Genomic DNA, 27121 nt, shown 5'->3' with positions numbered 1-27121 from the left:
TATAGACACAAGATCAATATTTTATTGGCAATGACTAATAATTCATGATGATGTAATATGTTATGAGAGGAAGCCATTTCCTGATATCTGATAGCTGGATATAAATATAGCAACCCCTACAGATAATTATTACTCTTCTATACTGTTAAGAATACATTCCAGAAAAAAAACCCCAAACCACCCAAATAAACATATTTTAATATTTAGGTAAAATGATAGTTTATGTGAACTACTTCAGGTTTATTATGTTCTGCTTGAAACACCATTTTGCCCATTATCTTGAAACCAATGATACAAGAGAGAATTAAGCAGTGCCTGATTTATGAAGTTATATTAAGTTTATAGTAAGAAATGTGTAGTAATAAAATTTCTATGACTAGCTTTAACTGCATCTTTTTCTTCAATAGAAGAATCTTTCATGCAAGTCAAGGAACAGGTATCACATTGGCTGTGTGGGTGTTTGCCATGTGGAACGCTGATTCTTACTAGACAGAACCCCAAATGAGAAAAATCTCCAAGGTTTCTACTGGCATGTTTATGTACCTGCAGTGATTTCCCTTTTGGCTTGTGTTGACAGCTTTAAAGGATTGTTTTGTCTGGAGTGTCCCTCTCCCTTTTAAGTCTTTTTACAAGTTTCTAACTCTAGCATTAAGAATGTCAGTCTTAAGACTTATGATTTAGCTATCTGAAAATAATTTTCTTATTATTAAGTAGGCCATATGACAATATATGTAGATATATATATATTTCCCTGTTGTCTACAGCTTTGACTACTCTCATTTTTGGTACATTAATCTTCTCTCTATCTCATTCCACAGCTATTACCTAATAAAGTAAAAAGTTAGAAAGGAATATACCAGAACAGTGAATGGAAAAAATCAGAAGCATGGTTAAATTCATGGAAGCTTACTATGCAAATATTGTGAAAGTGCTTGTAGTAATCCAGCTTTATATGATCACAAAATAGGTGTCTGGAAATGAGAACCACAGTGAGCTGAATTCCTTTATAGAAAAGAAAAAAAAGAAAGAGGAACTTTTGGGTTATGGTTCATTTAGCTTGGTTTAGATATCTACTTTAGAATAAGAAGAATTGTGCCCTTGACTCCAGTAAGTATATTGACCACATCTTTATGGATGGTATAGGTAGACCGATTAGGATCTCAAACATAGATTTAGATCTCAAAATCCACAGAGTGAAATTTATATTCTCATTTGTAACTTGAAGGCAAGAATAAAAAAAGGAAATAGTAAATATATTTCCATCGGACATATCTTATTAAAAGTATTTCTCCAAAAAAGAGAATTACATTCTCTTTATATAGACATATTTATATATATATGTGTGTGTATGTATATGTATATCCAATAATAGACATTCAAAAATTTGCAACAAGAAATTTAAAGTTGTGTCTTTCCTTGTTAATTTTCCAATTATATGATCTGATGAGAACTGCGATAATGTGATGAGTCAGAAGCAGCAGAGAGCTGGCTAATAAAGACACTGAATACATCTTCAAACTTACTGATGTAAGTCAAAACTTACTGTTTTACTGATGCTGTGTGGTGCTTCTTATTAATCATCAGTTAATAACTTGGCAGCCTAACCCTCAGAGGCAAAGGAACTCTGAACACCTGCATGACATCACAAAGGTGGCATGATATTTAGTGATAACTCAATTATTAAAGTGTTCATCATCACAGTGTAATTTTTTTTAATGTAATTTTTTTCTCATTTTCACAGCTTTTCTTCAGTGGAAGAGAGTTGAAGTGTAATGTCAGGATAGAGGCATGGGGAAGAAGAATCAGTTAAGGATAAGAGAATGAAGACATATGTGCCTAACTCAGAAACCTCATGTTGAAGAGCTCACATCAAGGGTTAGAAAGAATTTCCTGGTTTTGTGGTAACAAAATGTTCATGATAACAGTTCTAATCATTATTATAGCAAGCCCTACAGTAAAAGAAACAGTATTTTGATTTTAAATTTGCCTTCCACAACAGCTATTTTTATTAGTTTAAGAAGAAGATATTCACACATTAAAGAAAAGGCAGTATAATGGACTGTATCCTCTCACAGGTAGACACAGGATATTTTATAGAAAACAGACTTTTTTCACACATGAAGAAATCCTCTTTTGAACAAAGACAAGGTGTAAAACCTCTAGGCTGAATGTCAGCTATTTGAGGAATTTATTGAGATCATCATAGACACTTCTTCACTCAATGCTTGCTTCCGTGTGCAACAGCTTTTTTTTCAGTCTAAAAATGAAGGATTAAAGAGGAGGAGAGAAAAGAGGGAAAGAGTACAAAATCAAGCATTTTGCCAATAGTCTGCTAGAATGTGGTTGGATACCCTGATAGTCCTTGTGGCTGCAAGGATGTGTGCAGGATATGCACAGCTCACAGGGGACTGAGAGGGGCTTTAATATAAAGTTTGTGTTGCAATCATTCAAGAAGATTCTCAAGTTCTGTAAGTGGAGATTCATAGCACCTGTGTTCTGTCTGGTTATCTGGCATTACATGAATGGTCCTATGTCTTTTAAATAAGCATACTTTAAGGCTAAAGAAAGCTCAATCCTCTCTGACAATACAGTATTAACACAGTTTCTAAGGAAAAATGAAACTAAAAAATATATTTTCCACTTCTACTGAATTTTGGCTCCAATTTTCAAAGAGGGAGTGCAGAAGCCTGTCATACTCCTTGTAAAGTATTGACCAACCCAGAACAAAATTCTTGCTATAGAGTTATATCAGTTATGATGGGGTTTTTTTTCCATAAAAATTCAAGTCAGTTAATGCATGTGGAGAATACAAAAAAAAAAAAAAGAATTTAAAGCAACTTAATAGTGTGCTTAATTTAGGAATGTTTTAGTCTTACAGTGACTAAAATATCAATAATTATCTAGTCTTCAATCAGTTCCATTAAGTGTTCACAGAACAGAGCATTAAGGCCACTTAATGTTAATGCTAACTTTATAATCATCTAGGAACAAATATTTCAAAACAGCCCATAAGTTTCAATAAAATCAGCAACTACAAAAAAAAAAAAGGAAAATATTATGGTATATGAAAGTAGAAAATGTGCTGAATGCCAGATACCCACAAAAGCTGCTCACTCTCTCCTCTCTGCAGCTGGACAGAGGAGAAAAAGGGTTGAGATAAGGTTGGGAGAATCCACTTATCAAATATTGTCACAGGCAAAAGAGCCTCAGTTTAGAGGTATGAGTTGAATTTATCAATAACATAATGACATCAGGATAATAAGTAAAATAAGTGCTTAAAAAACACCCTTCCTCCCTCCCTTCCTTTCCAGCTCTCTCTCCTCCCCCAGCGGTGCAGGGATTGGGGTTATGCTCAGTTCATCACCTGTGATTTCTCCTTCTGCTCAGGGAGACAAGTCATTCCCCTGCTGCACTGTTGGGTCCCTCCCATGGAAGATGGGTCTCCATTAACTTCTCCAGAGTGGATCCATCTCAAGAGCTACAGCTCTCCACGAACTTCTGCGGTGTGGATCACTCTTCCATAGTGTGCAGTCTTTCAAGGACAGGCTGTTCCATTAGGGGAGCAGACCCCCTCTCTCCCGTGGGCTCACAACCTCCTCCAGGCATCCAGTCACTCCATCGTCAGCTCTCCTCCATGGGCTGGGGATGAATCTCTGCATCCCCACGGACCTCCTCCGCCTGCAGGGGCACAGCTGCTTCACCATGGGCTGCACCAGGAGCTGCAGAGGGATCTCAGCTCCAGGGACTGGGGCACCTCCTTTCCCCCTTTTTCCACTGACCTTTGTGCCTGCATGGTTGTTTGATTCCCATGTTCTCGCTCTGCCCTTCTCTAGTCACAATTACAGCTGCACAATCACTTTTTGTTTAGATTTCTTCTAAAATGTGTTATCACAGAGGCATTGCCACCATGTCTAATTGACATTTCTGCCTATGGAACCACCAGGGATTGGCTGTGCTGGACACTGAGGAAGCTTCTAGTAACTTCTCATGGGAGCCATCCCTGTAACTGCCCTGTTGCCAAAAATCAAAGCCACACAAACCCAATACACCGGGATATAAAGTCAATTTAATAAATGACAAATGTTTTGGAACTTGGGTAGTAATGTCACCTTTAATGAAATACAAATGCTACTGAAAGCACATACTGTAATCATAGAATCATTTTCTTACCGTTTGGTCTGACTCAAGCGAAGCATCAAAGTCAAGACAATTTGACAGTAACCAGATACCAGTTTATAGCCACCATTCATGAATTGATTGACTTGGAATTTCCAGGTGAAGGATTCTGTGTCCAGGTTTCATTTATGATTATCTTGATGGTTGGATAAAAAAAGTGGTGTTAATCTCTCTGGAATTTATTCACTTCCATATTTAGATAAATGTTCATGTACTAGATCTCTGGAACGAATGAGATTGCCCTGTAAACTGAAAATTTATACTTCTGTCTAGCAATCACAAATGATAATATTACAAGGAAAAAATCAAAAAGAGATGTTAAAAATCTTCTCTTCAATACAGTTCCTCTAAACACTCAAGGGAAAGATTATTATTTTAATTTTCTGGGAATAGAGTATAATCTAGAAAGCAATTTTTAGTAAGTCTCTTGGCTCACATTAGATGTAGAACAAATGTTATTTTAAACATAATCTGCAACACTTAATTGCAAGTCCCTGTTCTGCCAGATATTTAACCTTTTTTACATTTATTAACATTGTTCCTGAGAGGTCTCTACAACCTGCAATCTCTTCATTATTCCATTATCTAAAAGGAAATCAGTAACACAAGTTTTGATTATTTTCTTTTAAATATTATGAAATATTTTACAAGAATATAGTGAAGCAAATGGGGAATATTACCTAACAATTCTGATACACTTTGAAAAAGGATATGTTAAAGAAAATGAGCTTGTAAAGAATTCTGTTTTGATGGGATGTCATAATAACATTTCTTAAATGGTTCTCTTTCTTTTTCTCTCTCTCTTGTTCAGTTGTACTTATTTTTAATTAATTAGAAGGGAGAAAATTCTACCAGAGCTTTAATATTAAAATTAAGTATTTATAATCTGGTAATGTCCTCAGGCAGATCCATCTGTAGGTCCTATTACCTGGTATTTAAATAATACGTCCTGAAAAATATGGATGCAGGATTTAATTTATACATATCAAAAAACATTCATTGAGCTAAAAAGGATACTAATAAATCTCATCTTTCTGAGTGTGGGACCAAAGATTGTCTTATTGATTTCTACTTAACAGAATCAATCATACTTTCAAGAGATTCCCCAACATTCCTTTTGGATGCATAGATAAATTCAGAAATCCTGACTATGTAATTAAACTGTGTATATCAATACCTTTTCTTTAAAGTGTTGATACTAAAAATACTGAAAGGACTCTGGACTGCTGACATTACATTTTTTTTGAAGGATATACTACAATACAATGACTTCTGTGGAACAGAAGCTCAGATCAAGTTGGTCAGATCAAATCAAAATGAAAAGAGTATTAGAAGTCCTCACTGCTCACTGTTTCATCTCAGAGGTAGGTCTTTTCTTTCACCGCACTCTTGCTCTGAGTACAGCAATGTTGAGTGTCTTGCTGAGTAATGAATAATTCCAAGCAGTGCACTGGAGACCTCTGGAAACTGCCTGTGTATTGGCTCTTTCTCTTTATAGTGTGTCTGCTTCCCTTCTTGGTGTGGAGACTTCTGAGTCCTCCCATTCTGCTTCCTTCCCTCAGGAGAGGGCTGCTGCTCCAAAAAACTGTGTATTGATCCAATATACGACAGCCAGCAGTTAGCAAGTGCATGACCTCACTCCCTCTGGCTGAGTTGCACCTTCCAGCAAAACACAGCTATGGCACAAGAGAAAACACAGCAAAAAAAAAAAGATATGTTATTTTTCATTGTTAATGTGAGATAATTTGTGTGTATATCAAAATTTTTCAGTGCATGCATTAAATTTGTCACCAATGGAAATTTTCTCTGTCTCCTGACAAGATCATCTCTCTCCTCAAACCTCAAATTGAGAAGCACAAACACTGTTTTAAAAGAACTGATCACTGTGCTTGCATTGGAGGTATTCTTTATGTAACATAAAATCTGATCATAATAATAGGATATGAAGTTAGAATAGATTATTATTTTAAAATTGTAACTTGGAAAAAAAATTCTTGAGCTTCACTTTTCAAAAGCTCCAGCTTTTTAAAATATAAAGTCACTTGTGTTTCCTCGAGGAAATTAAAGCCTGATCAGAGTTTAACACAGAATTTTCTGTGTCAAGGCCCTGGGGGCAGCACCAGGCCTGGGTGCCCCTCCAGACCCCTTGCATCTCCCTCCACCCTGCGCAAAGCCTAGAGCCTGCCCCAGGCATGCCACAGCAGGGCTGTCTCCAGCTTCCCTCAGCCCTGTCCTGCCCAGCTGAGCCAGGCTCTCCTGCAGATCCCATCCCCACCTTCACACATCCCCTGGGCTGTGCCCGGTGCCCAAAGGTGGAGCTGCTCCATTGCCTCACAGCTGTCCTGCTGCTGGGGAGGGCTGGACTGTTACAGGCATCTTTTGTGAAAAATCCTTTCTTGGGATTTTTCTGCTTTCTGAGAAGCTGTGGCCTCAGCAACAAAGTGTAAAAAATGGTCATCTGCTGCTGTGGAATGTAACAGGTGGATCCGTGATTGGTCTCCTGTGGATGTTTGGATTTACTGACCACTCACGGCAGAGCTGCTCTCGCTCTCTGCCAGGACACAGACCTTTGTTATTCATTCTTTTCTATTCTTAGCTTAGCTAGCCTTCTGAGAACTTTTCCTTCTATTTCTTTTTAGTATAGTTATAATGTAGTATATATATAATGAAATAATAAATCAAGCCTTCTGATCATGGAATCAACATTCTTGTCTCTCACCCTGACGACCCTTGTGACCACTATCACACTGGACTCTGGCTGATGGGTCCTGGGACAGACCCTGGTGGATGGATCCTGCATTTACAGGGATAAGGTTGATCCCAACAGCCCTGAAGCTCCAGCACCAGGGAGCCAATGGCCCTCATGGTGCCTTGACACCAGTAATGTACCTGGGACACTATTCAGAAAACACAAAAGAAATTATAGCTTCTTTGAAGCCAAACAACTTATAGTAACAGTAGAATCATAGAAATATTTAGGTTGAAAACCAGCATAAGATCATCAGTTACAAACATTAATCCAGCTCCATCACGTTCACCACTATGTCCCTGAGTGCCACACTCACAAATTTTTTGAGCTCTTCCAGCTATGATGACTCCACCACTTCCCTGAAAAGCCTGTACCAATGCTTGACAACCCTTTCTGCAAAGAAATTTTTCCTAATATACAATCTAAACCTCCCCTGACACAACCTAAGGATATTTCTACTCACCTTGATTCTTTTTACCTGGGAGAAGATACTGACCCCCCCACCTTGCTGCAACTTGGTTTCAGGTTGTTGTAGAGAGTGAGAAGATCCTTTTTAAACCCTCTTTTTTACCAGGCCAAACACCCCCAGCTCCCTCAGCTGCTCCAGCACCTTCACCACTTTCTTGGTTTTCTCTGGACACACACCAGCACCTCAATGTCTTTCCAGTACTGAGGGGCCCAGAACTGGACACAGGATTCGAGGTTGTTCTCTTTCTTGTGACCCATTCTAATGGACAGTGTGCCACTTGAAAAGTTCATCTCCGAAACACTTCATCTGCAGTGACTACTTCTGTGCATACTAACTAATTGGTGCAAAGTCAACAGTGCATCTTTTTGTCACCCCAATAGAAACCTCTACAGCTTGCTGCAATATTTCAACAACAATTACCTCCTGAGATATATTAAATACTCAACTTTTGAATGAAATACAAATACAATACAAATGAAATACAAATACAAATAGAATACTGCAAGGTTAGGTTGAGTATGACCATTTCTGACTTTGTTACAAGGTCCCATAACAATTATGCTTTTCTTCAGGTAATTTAATGCTCAAGGAAAGATATCAGCCAGAAAATAAATTTACAAGAATATGAGAATAAGCTGCCATGCTTTAGGTTAAGACTATATTTTTCACTTGGATTCTGAATTTGGCAATAATCTCTCAACTTCAGAATTAAATAATTGTCTAAAAATAGAATAACATAAAAATGAAATTAGAGCAATAAAAATAGAAAAAAAAATTTGTTCTTCTGTGAGGAGAGAACTTATAAGTAGCACTTATAAGCTTCACTATTATTGTTTGTCACTAGTATTTGGAGACTATACGACATAATCAAACCATACATTTCAAAATTGTGATGGAATTGAAACGCTGTTTAGATGCTTGTGCAGTAGATATTTAAATCATTTTACCAGGTTTCTGGCTAGTATTTTCTGAAAACACTGCTATATAACACACAGTTTTTGAAAACATATTTATGGGGATACAACTATCATCACAATCATTTAGTGTCCTAGACATTCAGTAGTCTGCAGGTTTTCATGCCCCTCAGAAATTCCTATAGACTGTGGAGAGAAAACCCATATTTTTTGCACCAGATCAGAATTGCTGTGGCAGCAAAACTCCTTCTGGTGCAATATAAACCTAGTTTTTATAGAGCTATCGTCTTCAGAATAGTACTTTTCTATGACAAATAAAACTTTCCCCAAAAATTCATGATGAAAGTACAGACCTGTTGAAACAAGTTCAGGGGGCCGCCAAGTTCAATAGAGGGATGGAACACCTTCTGTATTAAGAGTACTGGGAGAATTTGGTTTGTTCAGCCTGGAAAAGAAAATGCTTAAGAGTGACCTTATTGCAGTCTTCAATACCTGAAGGGAGCCTGCAGGAATATGAAGAGTCACTATTTACCGGGGCATGTAGTGACAGAGTGAGGGGAAATGGCTTAATTCTACTAACAGAGAATAGATTTAGGTTATATATTAGGAAAAAATTATTCTTTACTGTGAGGGTGGTGAGACACTGGAACAGGTGGCCCAGAGAATTTGTGGGTGGCCCATCCTTGGAAGAGTTTAAGGTCAGGTTGGATAGAGCTCTGAGCAAGCTGGTCTAATGACATGTGTCCCTATCACCAGCAGGGAATGGGAGTGGAATCAGGTGATCTTTAAGATCCCTTTCAATCCAAACCATGCTATGACACTAGGATAATATTTTTTAAAATTCCAGAGTTCCAGTAATCCCTTAAGGAATGTTCAACCATTATAATCTTTCCCCTTACAAACATAAGTAAGTTACCATTTGCATAAATTAGCAACTATTCAAAGAAGAATACAGTCTGCTGTAAACATTGCAGACAACCAAGTATGATCAATAATTGGATTTTGCTACTGACTTGAAAACAAAGAGGTACTTGTGACCATTATAATTCCTTAACATTCATAAATGAATATGAGGCTAATGTCTCCCACTGTGATCTGTAACAATGAGGCTCTTTGGGTTTTTTTTAAAGAAATATCCTTTTGGAAAAGGATTACATCTTATGCAAGTATGCTTATGACTGGATTACTATAGTGAAAAATATCCTTTTTTTTCCCTTTTCTGGATAAGATATTTGCAGTTAAATAACATAAATAAGTAGAGCTTGTCCTAAGCAGACAAAGACATGTAATTTCCATCCTGGTTCTAATATCTATTTTGGAAAAGTGAAAAGCTCAAAAATCATGACATTGCTGCTAGGAGGTATTCGCCGTACAACATGTCTGGTCAATCATCAGCCACTTAGAAAATTGGTTAAGGTGATTGAGATCAACAAATGTGAAACCAGAGGCTTAAATGGGAGATATTACCTGGCTGTGTTTCTCACGGAATCGAAGAAGAGTTAAGCTTGGAAGGGACATCTGGTTCATTTGGTTCAACTTCCTTGCATGAGTTGTATCACCTAGAGCATGTTGTATAGGAACATGTCTGGATGGCTTTTCAACATCACCAGGGAAGGAAACTGTGTAGTGAGTGTGCAGTAAACAGTGTTAAGATGTTGTCCTATGATCTCCATAATTGTAAATTACAATGCTGAGCACAGTTTTTGTGGAAATTAGTATGCAGTCTGTGTTGGCAGCAGAATATGAGTTTAAAATCATAATTGCATATAAATCTGAGTTCTAAGGTCCAGGTTATAAGTAATGAGTTACTGGTAAAAACAAGAGTTAAATAATGATGCAAAAATTTTAGTTGCTAGGATTTGATCCTGTTTCTTTCCTGTTGTCTCATTTTCTGCTCACTTTTTTCCTGTTTTCATCTCTGCAATAAAATAAAAATGGAAGTTTCTATACATTTTTTTTTCTGAAACAGTTAATGAATTCCTTATACTACAATGAAACAGATCTGGTGTATGTCACTGAAAAGTTTGGCACATGGATTATATTTAGGTGCATGTGTCTTTTCTGTAAGCCTCACTCACTCTGCTCACTTCCATCAAACCAGTGAAATAATGCATAATACTGCAGTTGTTAATAATATGAAAACTCAATCCTCATGTTTTGTCATCCTGACATATCATAAAATCTGTTGACACCTCTGTGTGGCACACAGGTTCCCATGCATGCAAAAAAGCCTGCTAGCTTGTGGAATGTATTCTACCCTGCACCTGAGTTTGGCTGCAGACCAGAGATACTGAGTGATCTCTGTTTCCTCTGGAGATTAATCTGTTAGTCTTGCCCGGCTTTGCTCAACTCACTGGGGCTGCAAGGCATTCAATTCAAAACTGATGGAATTTCATACATGCTAAACTTACCTGGCCAGTGAGTCATTAAAGTACCTTTTATTTCTGAATAGATTACAATCACCAGTTCCACTCTATTGGAAAAGAGCTAAAAATATAGAAAACAGAAAAAAAAGGTATTGGATTATTTGACGTCTTTCATCTGAAGTCTGAATTATTGGTAAGAACAAAATGTTAAAGGCATTCAATAAGAGGGAAAATAATCAGAATTATTTTGTGACCTCTCCCTGACACAAAGCTATTTGCATTTTTATTTAAGAGTAACCAGACAAAGAAAAGGAAATTTTAGAGCATCTTTTTTTCTAGTTTCATATTACTTTGATACATATGCACCCAATGCATTGTCAAATTAACAGCTTGTTTATAAACTGTTGTATTTTTTGTTAATCTTGTGATGAATCATCATTGAATCTCTCTTTTTTCTCTATTTTCTCCACAAATACTATTGAACATATTCTCATGTTCTATACTAGAACTTATGTCTGGCGGGGAAACAGAATATTATTCTGAAAGTGGATGTTTCTTGTTTAGAGCATGATAATTGCTGTTATAGTATCCAAAGTCTGTATTCTCATCCATTATATTTTATTTGTGACTTAGATTTATTTTTCCTTCTTGATACTTGTGTTTTTTTGGTCATAATACTGCACGTATTATTTGAACACACAACCTTAGAAGTCTGTTTTATACATCTAAATCTACTCATTTTAACCTTAGAAAGTGTATAATTCTTTTGATCTTCATGAAGTTTTCATGTTTTAGGATCAAAACATTAATTTTTGATAAGAATCAAATTAAAACTGCTCAAAATAAGCTACTGGAAAATTTTACAGGTAAAATAATTGTTTCTGCAAGCCAAATGGTCACACTTTTACTTGAAAAACCAAAACATTCTCTCTGCAACACACATTTACCATGTAGCATAATGCTGTGTTTGAACATATTTTAATTTATATTACTCTTCTGAAATGCAAATATGAAAATTAGTTACGTAGTTGTGTCTGAAATAAGGCACCATATTAGCTACAATGAATTATTGTGATTATATTTTAATTATTAAATACTAATAATGTTCTAATAAGCATAATTTTAGATTTTAGTTTTTTAAGGCTGTAAAGGCAGGAAATCCTGATAGAAGAAAAGAGAACTAAGCAGGGTGCAAAAAGGATAAATATGTTAAAAAAAGAGCAGAATTTAAAAATAAGGAGTTTAATGACTGAAAATTTTGGCTCAGCTTATGAAGAGTCACAGAGCAAAATGATTTGCTGTGTAAGTAAGCATTTGCAATATGCACAAGTAGCATGAATTTGGAATTTACCATGAAAGATCTAATTCGCTATAAATAAGTAGAAGAACATGTATATGAAGGTTAATTAATTTAACAGTTAAATATCTGTTTGGGTAGAGTGCATGGCAATAAACTCAATAACTGTTCAATACAGTTATTGAGGCATTCTCTGATGCCTCTCAATACAGTATGATACATCTCCACATGCTTTCCAGCACTAGCCATTCCTTCTCCCTTGACTCAATTCCTTCCTGTATTTTTATGAATATTTAAATTGCTAAGGTGCAAATAACAGACAATGTTTATTATTTTAAAGTGTGTCTTATTGTCATCCTTGTAGCTTACTTTGCAGTAGTCTATTATTGCTTTATTTTTCAGTGATAATGATGTGCTCCCATTAGGAGCAACCTTCTATATAAATTATTTTGTCTGCAGACTCTCTTTAACCCGAATATTGATGAATTTATCTTCTGTAAGCTCTGGTTAAAATTTCAGCAGCAAGTTAAGGGAGATAAACTGCCTCCATTCACTAGATTATAATGATTTAATTTCGTCATGAAATAAAAATTTCCTGCAGGAGATATCAAGGAACATGTAAAAGCATGTCAGAAGAGGGCTGCTCTGTCCTCATCTTTCAAGGATTAATTGTGTGGAAATTAAATGAAAAAAATTTTCATCACTCACAAAGATTCATATGCTTGTATATCCTTGACACCATTTTGAAGCACCCATGACAGGGAGCCAAAACTTTCTGGAGCTGTGTTACCTAAAGCAGGCATTTACTGATGCTTGAGGGGTTAGAGAGAATACAAGACCTGTGGAGAGGAATGCCATGTTTGCCAGCAGACCTATGAGTGATCTCTGGTTTATAGACCAGTCATTGGAGCCATGCACAAAATCTTTTGTTATGCCAAATAGTATAGATTTCCATGTGTTGGAAACTGAAGGAAGCTGTACATTGAGGAAGCTTGATTCAGTTTTTCTTTTCCTTTTTTTATCCCTCTTTAATTGTAATGTAGCTAAGAACGGGTGCCAAAATGCTTTTTTCTTATAACAGATGAGATGAAGAAGTAACTCTGGACCATGGGTATATGGTGATAGATGAAGACCAAAGAATAAGAGCAGAAGCTGAATTCCTGACAGTTTAAATTGCTCAGGTGGTTGTTTATTCCTTGGATGCATTTTGAACAGCTCTGAAGCACTCTATCCAAGCAAATTTGCTTATAAATAGTTCTGTACTTAGGCCACTACCTATTCAGAATCACAACAACAGCAAAAACAAACCATTTTTATGTAAGATTATTATTTCCTGACATTTTGAAAATCATTGGTCAAGGCATCCTTCAGATTCTTCTTTATTCTCTTTCTCTTGGGGATTCTGGCATCCAATTTGGAAATAAATGAAAACTGACAGTATTTATCAAATAATTAATATTTTACTTGAGAATAACATGTATCATGTCAAAAAATATTAATTTTGGGCCATTCTGCCTGAGAAGCTCCATGTCAGATCTATCCTATGGAAAGATGCCAGCCTGCAAGTAAAAATTGGAAAATACCAGCCTACAGGAATCTAGGAATGAGAGCAAGGAAAGAACTTTCATATTCTTTATTGATTTTGCTCTTTCTCATTCATCAGAAGGGAATAGGGTAACACAGCTTTCAGCACTTAGGACTTGTTATTTCATTAAATTTTCTACACTTTCTCAGAGTGGGAAGAGGAGATAACACAATGTTGAAGGTAGAAAATACTGAAGACAGACTCTATGTGTCTCAATCTCCAAGAAGATCCAGGAGAAGACAGAAAGAAAGTGCATGAATCCAGTAATGGACCCAGGACAGAGAGTAAAAGGGAGTATCCTGAGGCAAAAAGCTTGGAAAAAAAGGTGAGAATAGATGAGTGGAACAAGGCTTAGATGGGAAAATAAGTCAAAATATATGCTAAGAGTAGGTCAGTGTGGTGTCAAGTAGATTTTACAGGAGTTTGAATAAGGTTTAGAAGCTGAAAGAGTGCACCTGTGTGTGTGTGTAGAATAACACAGAAACTGGGAGATGCAATCTGGAAGGAATTTGAGAGAGAAATACATCTGAACAATGACTTATTGGTAACTTCAAGGAAAAAAAAAAAGAAAAAAACAAACAAAAAAACCCAACCCATCTCTATTTCAATGTAGCACATTTTTTAAGGTTTATTGTAGGGAATAAGTTCTCCACCTTCAAACATCCACAAAAATCACTCCAGGTATAAATTCCAAATACATGTTAGCTATCTTGTCTCAGTATGAACTCTGTCATTCACGAGGTGACTCAACTGAGATGTCTATACATACATATCTGTGCAATTTGAAAATCTGAAGGGTATTTGGCAGTCTTACAAGTGACTGACAGATATGAGAAAGGATATGCAACGAGATATGTGTGCTCTTGAAACAGCAAAAGCAGACCAAAGAGGAAAACCTCATCATCACACATTCATCAATGGACACTTACAGTTTCAGTCATCTGGATCCTGCTGAAGAGATACTCCATTCAATTATTCAGTTTTTAGGATGAACTAACAGCTCTGCAGCTTTCCCCTGCATGAGTGAGGGTGGGGCTCAGCCTTCTGTATGAAGTGTCTAATGACATTGAGATACACTTGTAAATCCATCCTGGATTCCAGATGCCAATGCAGACAAGCATATGACTTCCAGGGATATATCTCATGAGCTGGGACCTCATGCAGCCTGAGATATTTCAGACCTGTAAGATACTTAAGACCTGTATTTAATAATCACAGTCAGTTACCAAAGCTCCACTGAGCTGGACTTTTAAAATTAGTTCCAAGTAGTGGATTAGATCTGCACTTTTATGTACATGTGAAATTAATGCTATTTCAGATTCCAGAGACCAATCGATTCTTCGCAACCCTTGTTGCCAAAAGGCATAGCCAAAGCTGGTATTTAAGTGTCTTTTTTTTGTTTTTTTCCTCTACTCTAAGCTGGTAGAATGCAGCTCAGTGGTTTGGATTTTTTAAATATGAAAAATCAGATCATGTCTCTCAAAATAAATTCTAAAGCAGAGGATAATATATCTGGGCCTTTGTTTCTTGCATGCACATTGGAGAGAGTAAAGTATACTTATCTCAGAAGGATGCCATTACCATGCATTCATTAGTGTTTAATGTTGCATTTTATAGTAAAGGGGACATGGAAAAATTCCAGTAGGAATTATTCCTGTTTTCTGAATCTGCTTTGAATATTGTGCCATAAATAAGGCATATGTTTATCAGGGAAAAGAAAGGAAATTATTGAGTTGTTGCATTCTAAGTAAACACGGCTGGTTCCATATACAAAATGATGCTGACAGCTTCTAAGAAAAGCATATGAGGGGATCTCATTACAGACCATATGTACATGGAGGGATCAAATTAATGTTATAAACAGAACTATAATTGTAACTTCTTTGAGAGTGATTGACTTTCTAACACATAAAAAGAATCTTTTGACCTGACTTTTGTAAGTCTGTAACGTTACTTAATTTAAACTGGGCTGCTAAAGTCTGTTTTAGAAACCCACAACTACATAGATTAACTCTGGCTGCGTCACAGCCAACACTCCTACATTATTTTAAATTGTTTAATGTACAAAAATTGCAGAAATTGGTCTTTTTGTATTTTCTTCTGACACTAATGGACTGAAAGACATCTTTTGAATTTCATGTTTATACCAAAATTATCTGCTCTTAGCCATCCACTTCTAATGCCCTATTAGAAATCCAAAGGTCCTACAAGTTTCTTCAACTCAGCAGACAAGTCCCTTTTATGTACTGAACTTCTTGATGTTGCAGGACACCTCCTGACAGCAAATTCTTTTGTACCACTGCTCTTGTCTTCCTCTTCCCATTCACATTGGCCATAAAAATCTCTGCGTCCTGCAGGCACATTTTAAAAATGGAATAAAAAGCCAATGTGTAGTTTCAGTCAACCTCAAATGCAATGACCTAAAGGCTCTCGGGTTCATTGAAAGGCGTTGATTGTCCATTCACCTTCTTTTTATTTTTTCAAGATAAGGTGATGTCCAAAGCCAGTCTGCCAAGGGGTCCTACCAGCTTCTTTACTGAATTGCCTAAAAATCACACAAAAGCATGTGATGTTTTTTATCTTGAGGAAGAAGTATGATTTGGGTGTAGTCACTGTCAGGTAATTCTTTGCCTTTGACTGAGAACACCACCTACAAACCCCAAGAGAAATTGAAAATAGATACAAATGTAAATCTCATGCTTTTAAGAAGCACAATGATTAAAGGCTTTTACCTCTTCCTAAAGCTAAAATAATAGCTAAATCAGTGTCAGAATCATGGAAAAGTTGTAGAATTCTTGGGATAATTCACACAATGTGAGAATAAGCACAAGTAGTATGATAACAGCGTGATGATAAATAGATGCAATAAAAATCACCAGTCATACACTGTTTTTAGAACTATTATTATCAGAATTCATGTAAAACATTTGTTAAGACAAATTTAACATTAGCAGTGAGGATTGGCAATGATTAAATAAAAGACAGAATGTAGACAAGTCCATCTCATGGTGTTAGTATTCATCATCAATAATTCTTACTTTGAGAGGTTGCTACTCAATAAAATAAAAATACTATGGACCCCAAATAAGAAGTTTTAAAATGTTTCTTACTAGAAAAGCTTACCTAACATTCATGGTCTTTAATTTCTGTTAATAAATAGATGAAGAACAGGGCATAAATTTTAATATGGATAATTTCTCCAACTGTGTACCTTTTGCAGATCTGTATATGTATATATTCTATTTTTCTGACTGAGATTATATGACTGTAAATTATTACACTACCTTTGCATCTACAATCCCCATTTGAGACTGACATGCTAGTTGGTTAACTGCTATACAAATTTAAAATCAATATTTTGTCCAAAGCAGATATGTCAAAAAAATTCTGTGAGAATAATAGTTTAAACTTTTGGATACAATATCTAGTAATTAGTGTAATAAAACCAACTAAAATTATTTATTAATTATATTTGGTAAAGAAAAAAATATTTGTTCCCTGTGTATTTTCATTGGTAATGAGAAATAAAACAAGAGTTTGAAAAAAAAAAAAAGAGGCATATATCAGCATACATCTGCAGCCTACTATATAAACAAAATGAATTCCACTAACTTCTGTTTTGGAGCATGGAGCAGCTAACGTAGGCTAATGCGATTAGAATGAACATGGCTATTATAGATATCAGATAATATCCCACTGATTAAATTTGCTGAAACCAATTATAATTAAGAACCATACAGACTTTTCTAATGGGCATAATTAGGCTAAACAGATTAATAAATAAATAGATAAATAAAAGCAATGCCAAGATTTGCTTTTAAAAATGAAAATGTTTTTCATTGTAAGTTCCTGCTGTTTTTGAAAATTTTGTATATCTGTTTTCCTTAAAGTGGCATGTCTTCTTATTTGTGTTCTTATTCGTGTTAGTTTCATATCTTAATTCTCTTCAACCTTTATGAAGAAAATTTTCTACTAGCTGCTTTTCAATATTAGCAATGAGTATATGCTAGTGAAAAACTGCTACAAACTGGGAAGACCAGTTATGTCCTTTATTGTCACTGGTGACTGAAATCACAAAAGAGAATTCAAACAAATCCTAATTATTTTTTTCTACAACCATTTTTTTTTTTTTTGCATGGTGTTTCACTGAACTGACTGCAGCTCCTCAGTGAAAATGAAGAAGTCTGGAGAGTTTAGGGTTAAGTTAATATCTGCATTGAGTTTGTATGGCCAGATTTTCATAGCTGGGGGGCTATAGGGTGGGTTCTATGTGAAGCTACCTAAAGCTTCCACCATGACAAGCAGAACCCTGTCAGCTCCAAGATGGATGTCCTACTGGACAAGGCTGGGCCAAATGAAAATGATAGTAACTCTGCTGTGCTAACATATTTAAGAAGAAAAAAATGTTATTGAGCAGATGCAATCGTGGCCAGAGAAGATCAGAGTAAGAATGTGCAAGAGGAACAACTCTGCAGACACCAAGGTTGGTGAAGGAGGGACAGGAGATGCTCCAGGTTCCAGAGAAGAGATTTCCCCTTCCAGGCTGCTGTCCCCTGCAGCCCCTGGTGCAGACCATGGTGAAGCAGCTGTGCTCCTGCAGCCCATGGAGGGCTGTGGGGATGCAGAGATCCAATTGCAGCTCATGGAGGAAACCCATGCCAGAGAAGGTGGGTGCCCGAGAGGAGGCTGTGATCCTGTGGAATAGGCTCCTGGCAGGGACTTGCAGGCACGGGGAGATAGAAGCCTAAGCTGGAGTGGTTTTCTGGTAGGACTTGTGACTCCATGGAGGGTTTATGCTGGAGAAGCCTGTCCTTAAAGAGCTTTACTCTGTGGAAGAGTGACCCCACCGCAGAGAATTGAGGGGTACTATTGTCCTTGGAATAGACTCACTCTGCAGGAGGTTGCAGAGAGTGGTTGCTCTGAGATGGACTCACATTGGAGAAGGCCATGGAGGACTCTCTCCTGTGGGAGGAATCCCACACTGGAGCAGGGGAACTACTCCTCTCTGAGCAGCGGCAGGAGCAGCAGGTGAGGAAGTGACCAAAAGCCCCATTCCCTGTCTCTCTGAGCTGCTGGGGGAAGAGGTAGAGCAGGGAAGGAGGGAGAGGTCAGGGGGAAGGTGTTTTTAATGTCTGTTTTTCTGTTTTTACTTCTCATTATCCTGCTCTTATTTTGTAAGCAATAAATTCACTCCATTGCTCTGATTTGAGCCTGTTTTGCCTGTGATGATATTTGATGAATGATTTCTCTTGGTCCTTATCTCAACCTGTGAAACTTTTGTTATTTTTTCTCCCCTATCCAGCCGTGGAGAGGAGCAAGAGAGAAGTGGATGAGTGCCTGATATCCAACCACTACATCATCTCTTATTATCTTCTATAAATGTAATTGGTACAATAATTGAAGTAGCATGAAATGGGGAAAGGAAGCATGAGAGACAGGGTTCCCTTTCTGTACTCATGATGCAACATTTAGCATATAAACTTAAGAGGCTTACTATCTTTTGAATAATTGGAATTTTTGCATTGCATATCTTCTCAGTGTTCTGAATGCATACTATTAAAAAACAATACTAGTAAATGAATAAGGAGAAAAAGCTGCTACATCAGTGCATCCATAGTGGTGGAACAATTCAGATGGCAAAGCAAATACATACATCTTGCTTTGAAACTGTGCATTTCTTTAATTACAAAAAAAAAAAAATAAGTAGTTTTGTAAGTTCTTCAGAAACATCATTCTCTATACATTATTAATGCAATTTTTTTTTGGAATATTGCAGTAAGTTTCTTTCATAACAGACAAAAGTTAATTGGGAGATTACTACTTTGAGGCTTTAGGTCTATGTTTGAGATGAAATCACACTGAAATTAAAGGCCTCTGCAAAGAAATTAACTGCCTATTTTTGATTCTTAACAGTTAAAGGAATTTTAATAAGGTTACATCTAAACTACTAGCTGGTATACTTTGTGTTATGACCAAGAGTCCTGGTCTCATAATAATGCTGATCAAAAGTTCTCTTCTTGTGAACCCTCCCTCTCTCCTTTCTTGGTCTAAAACTTTCTTGGTCTAGTTTTTCTTCTGATGAGTTTTATGTACAATAAGAATATGAATGTGGTTTTATATCTATCATGAAATTTATAAATATTCAAGATGCAGATCTGGATTTACAAGATGGGAGCTGCTCCATCAGGCCAAAGTCTTGTGTCTTCCAGCAATTGCTTTGCCTACATCAAACTTATCTTCAATTAAAAAAAAAAAAAAAAAATGTTAATCTGAGAAGAAAAATGCCACTAATATGATATATAAAGAATAGGCACTTCCAAATCTTACAGGAGAAAATGTCGTTTGTATTCATGGATAGATTTGTTATACTGAAAATACATTCACCCATTTCTACGGGTAATGAGAAAATGGCAAACAAAAGTACTGTTGAAGACACTGTGTATACAAAGACTGGAAGAAGAATACCTCTGATGGAGCAATGGAAGTTAAAGGAAATCTTGATATGGATGAACTTGTTTTTATATTTACAAATTAAAATAAGTTTAAAGCTTTGTTTTTGAAAATGCCTTTCCATCGTAGATAACTGACATAGAGTTTTAGTTAATTTTTTAACACAGATTTTATTTGCTATATTTTTATTCTTTGGATTATAATTTTTTTTTCTAATTTACTGTATTTTTTAGAGTACTTTGAGGAGTCTAGTCAAGCTGTTCAAGATTTAGGCGACTGTGATTGTAACAATTTTGAAAAAGATTTTGAAGCGTCCATTAAAATCAATGTTAAAAAATGTTGTGACATTATGATCTAAAGATAAGACATTCTATGTAACAACATCACTAAGTTTAAAATTGGCTAAATGACACATTCTTTTCTTAATGATTCATTCACTTGACAGAACCTCACAGAAATCTTTATGTTCTCTTTAGCTTGAGAATTAAATGAATCACAGGTTTTTGCCACATAAGACTGCAGGAATTTATAGAATACAGTCATTTATAAATATTTATTTCTGAAAAAAGAAGGAAAATCTTTTAATGAATATCTCTCAAATAGGTGTTATTTTGGGGCAGAAAGTTCTTGGTCTTTTTTTAACCACTATTAAATAGAGAAAATCCAAAATGTTTTCTTGTTTATTTTCTTTGGTAATTCATGCCACAAGTGATGAGACCTTAGTCTTCAGTAGTCCTCTTATTTGTGTAAATGGCAATAAATTCAAAAGCAAAATTTCTGAGAAATTTTTACAGCTTGTACAAACAAACATAAAGTCATGCATTATGATTAAACTATGATTACTGTTTACAAGGAGAATTGAATGAGACAAATAGCAGTAAAAAGTTTAAAGAAGGAAGGCTGATATTGAGCAACAATGTTGAAAGCTACCAGCGCCTTTTAGAAGCATAGATAAGTGGGAAGAAGTTGACTTATGAGTAATTCTGCACTGACTATTTAATATCAACAAGCCTTGCTACAGATGTTCACTGGAAGGTCAAAATTTCAATATTGCATAATGCTGAACATTGGTAGGAGTGCAGGACTAAATCTGCCAACATGTAAAGTGAGGCAGTTCTGCACTTTAGGTTGCCTACCTCCGCTGTATACCACCACCTCCTGGAAGTCCCTAAAGACTGGTGCCTTGGAGAACAACTTGTGAGAACACACAGTGTGGAATGAGAAACAAATCAAGCTATGGGAATACTGAATAAATCAGGAAAGAAACAAATGCTTAAGAGAGTGATCTCATGCTTGAAAAGGGTTCATGCTTGGTTAGAAGTAGGATGTCCCTTGGCCATAAGAAGGAGTGTAATACAGAGAGAGGAGAAGAGCCTACATTCACATTTCTGAGGAAAGCCATATCACAAAGCTATTCGTGGTTGACAGGCCAAGATTTTCAGAGTAGACTGTGCACCCTGAACATCATCCTGTTTAGGATATCTCTGAGAGATTTTCTTTTTCAGTTCTATAGGCTTAAAATACTCTGAGAATCATGTCTGAGTTTACCACGGTAGTGATTTCACGGGGTGATGGCAAAGCTATTTGTTGCGTGTCACAGCAGAGTGTCAGTGCTCAGCGGTCCACAGTCTGAGTGTGCACTGTGGTGGGGGGCTGTGAAAGCCAGAGTTAGTCAAGTCTGACTCATGATATGTAGTCTGTGGTTGCAGGAGCATATAATACCCAAAACTGCAACCAGGTTCAGACTCGAAGGAACCCAATTGCTTCATCTAAAAAGCAGACCTTTAATGAAGTAGTACACATGATTTTTTAGAATGGAATTTCACTTCAGAACTAATTAAATTATTTTTAAGATATTGATAGGTTTCAAACACACAGTTTACCTATATTTTCTCAATTCTATTTTTATGTCCTTGCAATTCTAATTCATCTCACCCAGCCTGAAGATATTTGAGCTTCAGAACTGTTTTCCCCTAATTTCTTTTTTTCTTCATTTTTATTTTGAGGAATAAACATCTGACTAAAAATGTTCACATTTTGCATTAGCATTCAGAATATCAATATATATGTTACTCTACATTTATACTGAAATAATAATCTCACTTTCAAAACAGTTAAAACTGGTGAGAATAAGTAACTTAATGGTAACAGAAGCATGCATAACTAATCTTTTTACAGCATGTAATATAAGACAATGGAAACAACAAAAGCAACAGTCATGTAATCCAGTTTTTAATTTTTGATTTATTGAGAAGTTTTGGATTAGCTTTAAAAAAACCCTATTAATTTAAAGGGAAAAGAAATTAAACCTGTTAATAAAGGCAAGGTTATTGAATCAGAATAGCAAATGGACACCAATTACAAATGGTATCTTAGCTAGGGTGAGACACACCCACTTTGCTACATATGAGTAAAAAGAAATTAATGCATTTTAAAAAGTGAGCAAATCTTTTGTGCAGTTAATATGTCATCTTTCCTTTGATAGTATTGAGTTTGAAAGTGTTCTTTTGGGGTAACTTCCATTTCCGTGAAAGAGACAACAGCATCACATTCTAAAACGTAAATACTTAGTACAGAGTAAATTTAGTTTCTTTTACATTAACTTTTTCCCCATATATATACTCTGAAGTAAAATGTCAGATTACTTGTCTTGGATTGCAGGAACACCCTCAGAAACCCACTGTAGTCTGCTCAGTTCAGAGCTGTTAACTTGAGAAGGTGATAGAACTGAGAACAGTCCCAAAACTGTGGTTCATGTGCTCAAACTTAAGCAGAAGTAAACCCAAATTCCCTTACAAAATTTTAGGTATCAGTGGACCTGCTTTCTAGAGGTTGACATGAAATTACTTTCTTCATAATTTGCCATTATTGAAGTATTGCAACTGTTTCTGGCTTTGTCAATACATGATGATAAAAAGAGGCAGAAAAAAGCTTTCCTTATGCTATATTATTTGAATATACTGTAAATTAATTACATGCTCATTTGTATATAAATGCAATGCCTTGCATTTATATACTATCTGTTTTGCAATGTAGTCAGAGCCGAAGATTTTGGACTTACAGAACGACAAAATGGTTGAGGTTTGAAGGGACTTCTAGAAATCATTTTGTCCAAGCACACTGATAGAACAGGTACACCTAGATTCAGTTGTCCAGAGCATATCCAGATGGCTTTTTAATATCTCCAAGTAGAGACATTTCTCAACCTCTCTGTGAAATCTGTGCCAATGCTCAGTTACCACAGGGTAAAGTTCCCCCCTTATCTATTCGCAACACTTTCCTTAAGGCAGCCCAGGATAGCATTCACAGTCTTTGCTGCACACACTTTCTTGTTTGTCTTTGAATCAGGAATCAGGAAAAAAAAAAGCAAACCTTGTGAGTTGATATAAGAACAATTTAATAATTGAAACAAAATAAAAATAATATTGATAATACTAATCATAATGACAAGACCCATATTAATTTAGTAATGAAAAGAGAGAGAAGAATAAAACCCAAGGAAAACAAGTGGTGCATAATACAATTGCTCACTACCTGCTGACCAATGCTCAGCTTGCCTCCAAGCAGTGATCAGTGACTCCTGCCCAGTTTATATTCTGAGCACAATATTCTGTGGTGTGGATTATACCTTTGACCAGTTCAGGTGAGCTGTCCTGTCCATGTTCTCCCTCCCGCTTCCTCTGCACCTGCTCAGTGGCAAAGCATGGGAAACTACAAACTCCTTGACTTAGGGTAAGAACAGCTTAGTAGCAACCCAAGCACCAGTGTGTTATCAACATTATTCTCACATTAAATTCAAAACACAGCACTGAAACAACTACGAGGAAGAAAATTATTCCATCTAAAACCAGGACAAAAGATCAAAATCACAGAATCACAGAATAAAAGAATATGCTGAGTTGGAAGGGATCCGCAAGAATCATCAAGTCCAACTCTTGGCCCTGCACAGCATCATACCCAAGAGCCACATGATGTGCCTGCGAGTATTTTCCAAATATTTCTTGAACACTGTTAGGCTTGGTGCTGCTACTACTACCCTGGTGATCCCATTCCAGTCATCAACCACCCTCTAGGTGAAGAACCTTTTTCTAATATCCACACCTACCCTAACACAGTTTCAGTTCATTTCCTCGGGTCCTGTCACTGGTCACTACAGAGAAGAGATCAGTGTCTGCCCCTCCTTTTCCCATCACAAGGAAGTTGTGACTGCAATGAGGTCTGTCCTCAGTCTTCCAGGCTGAACAGACCAAGTGACCCCAACTGCCTCTCACACAGCTTCCTCTCAAGGCCGTGTATCAATGTTAATCACTGGAAGAAAATTCTGTGTCAATAAGCAGGACAAAATAGCATCTCTGCTTTTCATCAAAGATCTGTTGTTCTTTGTTATGGAAGGAACACGCATGGAAAATCTGTTCACCAGAGTAAGATCTTTGAGTTTTCATTAACCTCACAAAGTACACACTCATTCACAGCTCCCTCAAACACCAGTTCACCTCTGCCCAACACCCCTTCCTAGATGGTGGGTCCTCTTAAATACTGCACGGGTTCCTTACCTGCCAAGTGGTTCATTTTGGCACTCTCTGGGAACAAATGGAACTCAGATGCTTGTCACACATGCTCTTTACGTTTGCAAGTCAACCTGGCACACCAGCACGAAACCTTGCCTTTCTGAATACCCCATGACAGACCCAGGCCAGCCACTACTTGCTGACTGTTCCAGCTTGAAGCTTGCTGCCAGACAAACATGCGCAGCCAATGCACACCAGGTGTGGGGAAGGTACAGACATTTTCCCCTATCAGTCAGCACCAGGCCTATGGGCTTTTACCCATGGTCCTACCTAATCTCCCTGCAGTAACTGAGCACCTCACTAGCCTCGCTCATCCTGGTCCCTCTCAGTAGCTGAACTTGAGACCTCCACTCATTCCAGTAGTTTATAATAGAGTCCAGGGCCACCTACAGTGTTACTGGATGTTACACTGTTAACATACTTTCTGTCACAACACGTTAGCACTATGTAGGTAGCGCATTTATCGTTGGCAATCCTGAAACTGCTTCTCTGTTGTTTCAACAAACTGTGCTAAGCATTGCTCTGGATGTGTAAATTCTTATTGAACTTGGTCAGACCTATAGTATTGGCTTGGCAAATCACACTATTCATTATCAATATTTAATCTGGCGTCCCACAAGTATGCATTGAATGCTACCAGATCTATGGTGTTGAAACTGCTCTTTGTGGATCTGTTCTCATGGAATTTCTTATTGAACATGACCAGACTTATATTGCTGAATTGGCTATAACCAGAATTAAGCCCGGCCACAGCCTGTCCCTCTCATCTCCTAGGACTAGCTGGAATGCAACAGGGTTTATCTTCCACCAAATTTCTACATCTTTAATGCAAAAATGACATGTCCAGGGAGAAGCTCTGGCATTTCCAGCTACGGACATTGAGAATCACTTTGTTCCTGTTGCTTGCACCACAGGCCTGGGATCACCTACATTTCCTGTCTGACTCCTGTTGATGTTCCATATCCACTCACACTGGTCTCCCACGTGGCTAGCACTTAGTCCTAAAAGCACTCCCACACTCACCAAGTAGAGAATGAGTTTATACAGACAGATAGCTAAGAGATGTAATAAGAAGACAGGAAAGACTGCAGTGATTATGTGGAAGACTAAAAGAGAAACTGGCTGGATACAGTGTGACTGGCATGTTTTATACCATTTTTTGACTTTTCTCCAATTTTTTTTTCCCCAGTCCCATTATTCTAAACGTTCATTTTTAAGTTTTGCACAGGCCCACAGCTGCCCCCATCAAATATCCTCATGTTTCTTTTTTTCCCCCTTTTTTCATTCTTATCAATTGCAAATCACCTATGTCCTTTCCATAGCTGTGTCTGCAGTTTCTTTACAGATCATCAATTACTGGGTGTAGACTTTTGGCCTTTAACATTGTCTACATTATCCCTTGTCTTTCAGCTTTCTATCTCTCCATGGTTTTGCTTATCTCTTATTATTCCCTTTGCATTGAAAGGTCCATGATAAGATAAACTCAGTGAAGCAGTCTCAATTTCCACATATTTTTATGGATCATGGCCTATGACATTGCCAGCTCTCTCAGCAACTGTGTGCGACCAAAAGCAGGTCTCCTGGACGTGTGCACTGTAGAAATATATGCTAGCCTGATCCTTCTTGACTGAAAAGCAATGTTTTCATTACTTCAGGATTTTCTACAGCAAAGATGAATTTCATCAGTGAACACCAAGGCAAAGAAGGCATTGACCGCTTTGGCTCTTCCTATTATCTTTGTCACCAGATCCCTCATCCCATTCAGCAGGAGGTCATATTTTCCTTAGTCTTCCTTTTTCTACTGATTTATTTGCAAAAGCTGTTGCTGTCTTTCATGCTCCTTGCCAGATTCAGCTTCACATGGGTTTTGGCTTTTCTAACCCCCTCCTTATGCATACAAACTGTCTATACCTATCCCAGGTCACTTGGCCCTTCTATGTTTTTCATGTTTCCTTTTTTCCTAGTTTTTATATGCTCAATGTTGCCATGTTGAGCATCCCCAATTACAAGGAAGGAATCAGTGGGTTGAAGCTAGCTCAAGTCCTTTGTTTTTTTTCAGACCTGATATTTATTTTGCTGTTTTGATAATCTGTGTTTGGCTGAGCTGTATATACTTTTTTCCGATGCTGGTATAACCAGCTCAGGAAGACAACAAAACATTTTTGGTTAACTCCGAGAAGGGCATTTAAAAAATTTGGTAAATCCACACTTCTGATACAGCAGGTTATCTGAAATAAAGGCCACCTTCTAGTCCTTTTTGTGTTGGGATGAATTCAATTTTCTTTGCAATGTTCAGTCACACCCTACTTCCCTGACCTTCATGAGTACAAGTGCTTTGTCCTCTGCCTTCTTGCTTGTTCATGTTCATTTGATAAATCTTCTCCATCATTAGAAAGGCTTCTGAAAGAAGAAAGGTTTTTCTTCTTCAAGTGTTTTCACAGCCTTTCATAAAGAAGAAGAATTTTTTTTTGACAATTTGAGAAATACTGCCTGGGAGAGGGGAGGACACATGACACACAGTAAGCTGTTCCAAGTAGCCTGCTGAGT

At 36.9% G+C, this 27121-nt stretch overlaps 2 long non-coding RNA genes across 3 annotated transcripts; one reads left to right on the top strand and one right to left on the bottom strand.

Moving 5' to 3' along the window:
• The first annotated feature begins 386 nt into the window (after positions 1 to 386).
• LOC134414638 (uncharacterized) lies at positions 387 to 3858 on the top strand. The gene is made up of 3 exons (XR_010026806.1): positions 387 to 1527; positions 1742 to 1875; positions 3388 to 3858. It is a non-coding gene; the product is annotated as an uncharacterized LOC134414638 (long non-coding RNA).
• Positions 3858 to 14607, bottom strand: LOC134414637 (uncharacterized). Of its 2 annotated transcripts, none has more exons than XR_010026804.1 (5): positions 14486 to 14607; positions 10720 to 10795; positions 9776 to 9927; positions 8662 to 8753; positions 3858 to 5852 (listed from the first exon to the last, which is right to left on the bottom strand). It is a non-coding gene; the product is annotated as an uncharacterized LOC134414637 (long non-coding RNA). The 2 variants fall into 2 exon arrangements; XR_010026805.1 differs by having other exon boundaries at positions 9776 to 9867.
• Positions 14608 to 27121: the final 12514 nt, after the last annotated feature.

Source organism: Melospiza melodia, chromosome 2, assembly GCF_035770615.1.
Source record: "Melospiza melodia melodia isolate bMelMel2 chromosome 2, bMelMel2.pri, whole genome shotgun sequence".
Taxonomy (NCBI): domain Eukaryota; kingdom Metazoa; phylum Chordata; class Aves; order Passeriformes; family Passerellidae; genus Melospiza; species Melospiza melodia.
This window is presented reverse-complemented; position numbering and strand designations above follow the sequence as displayed.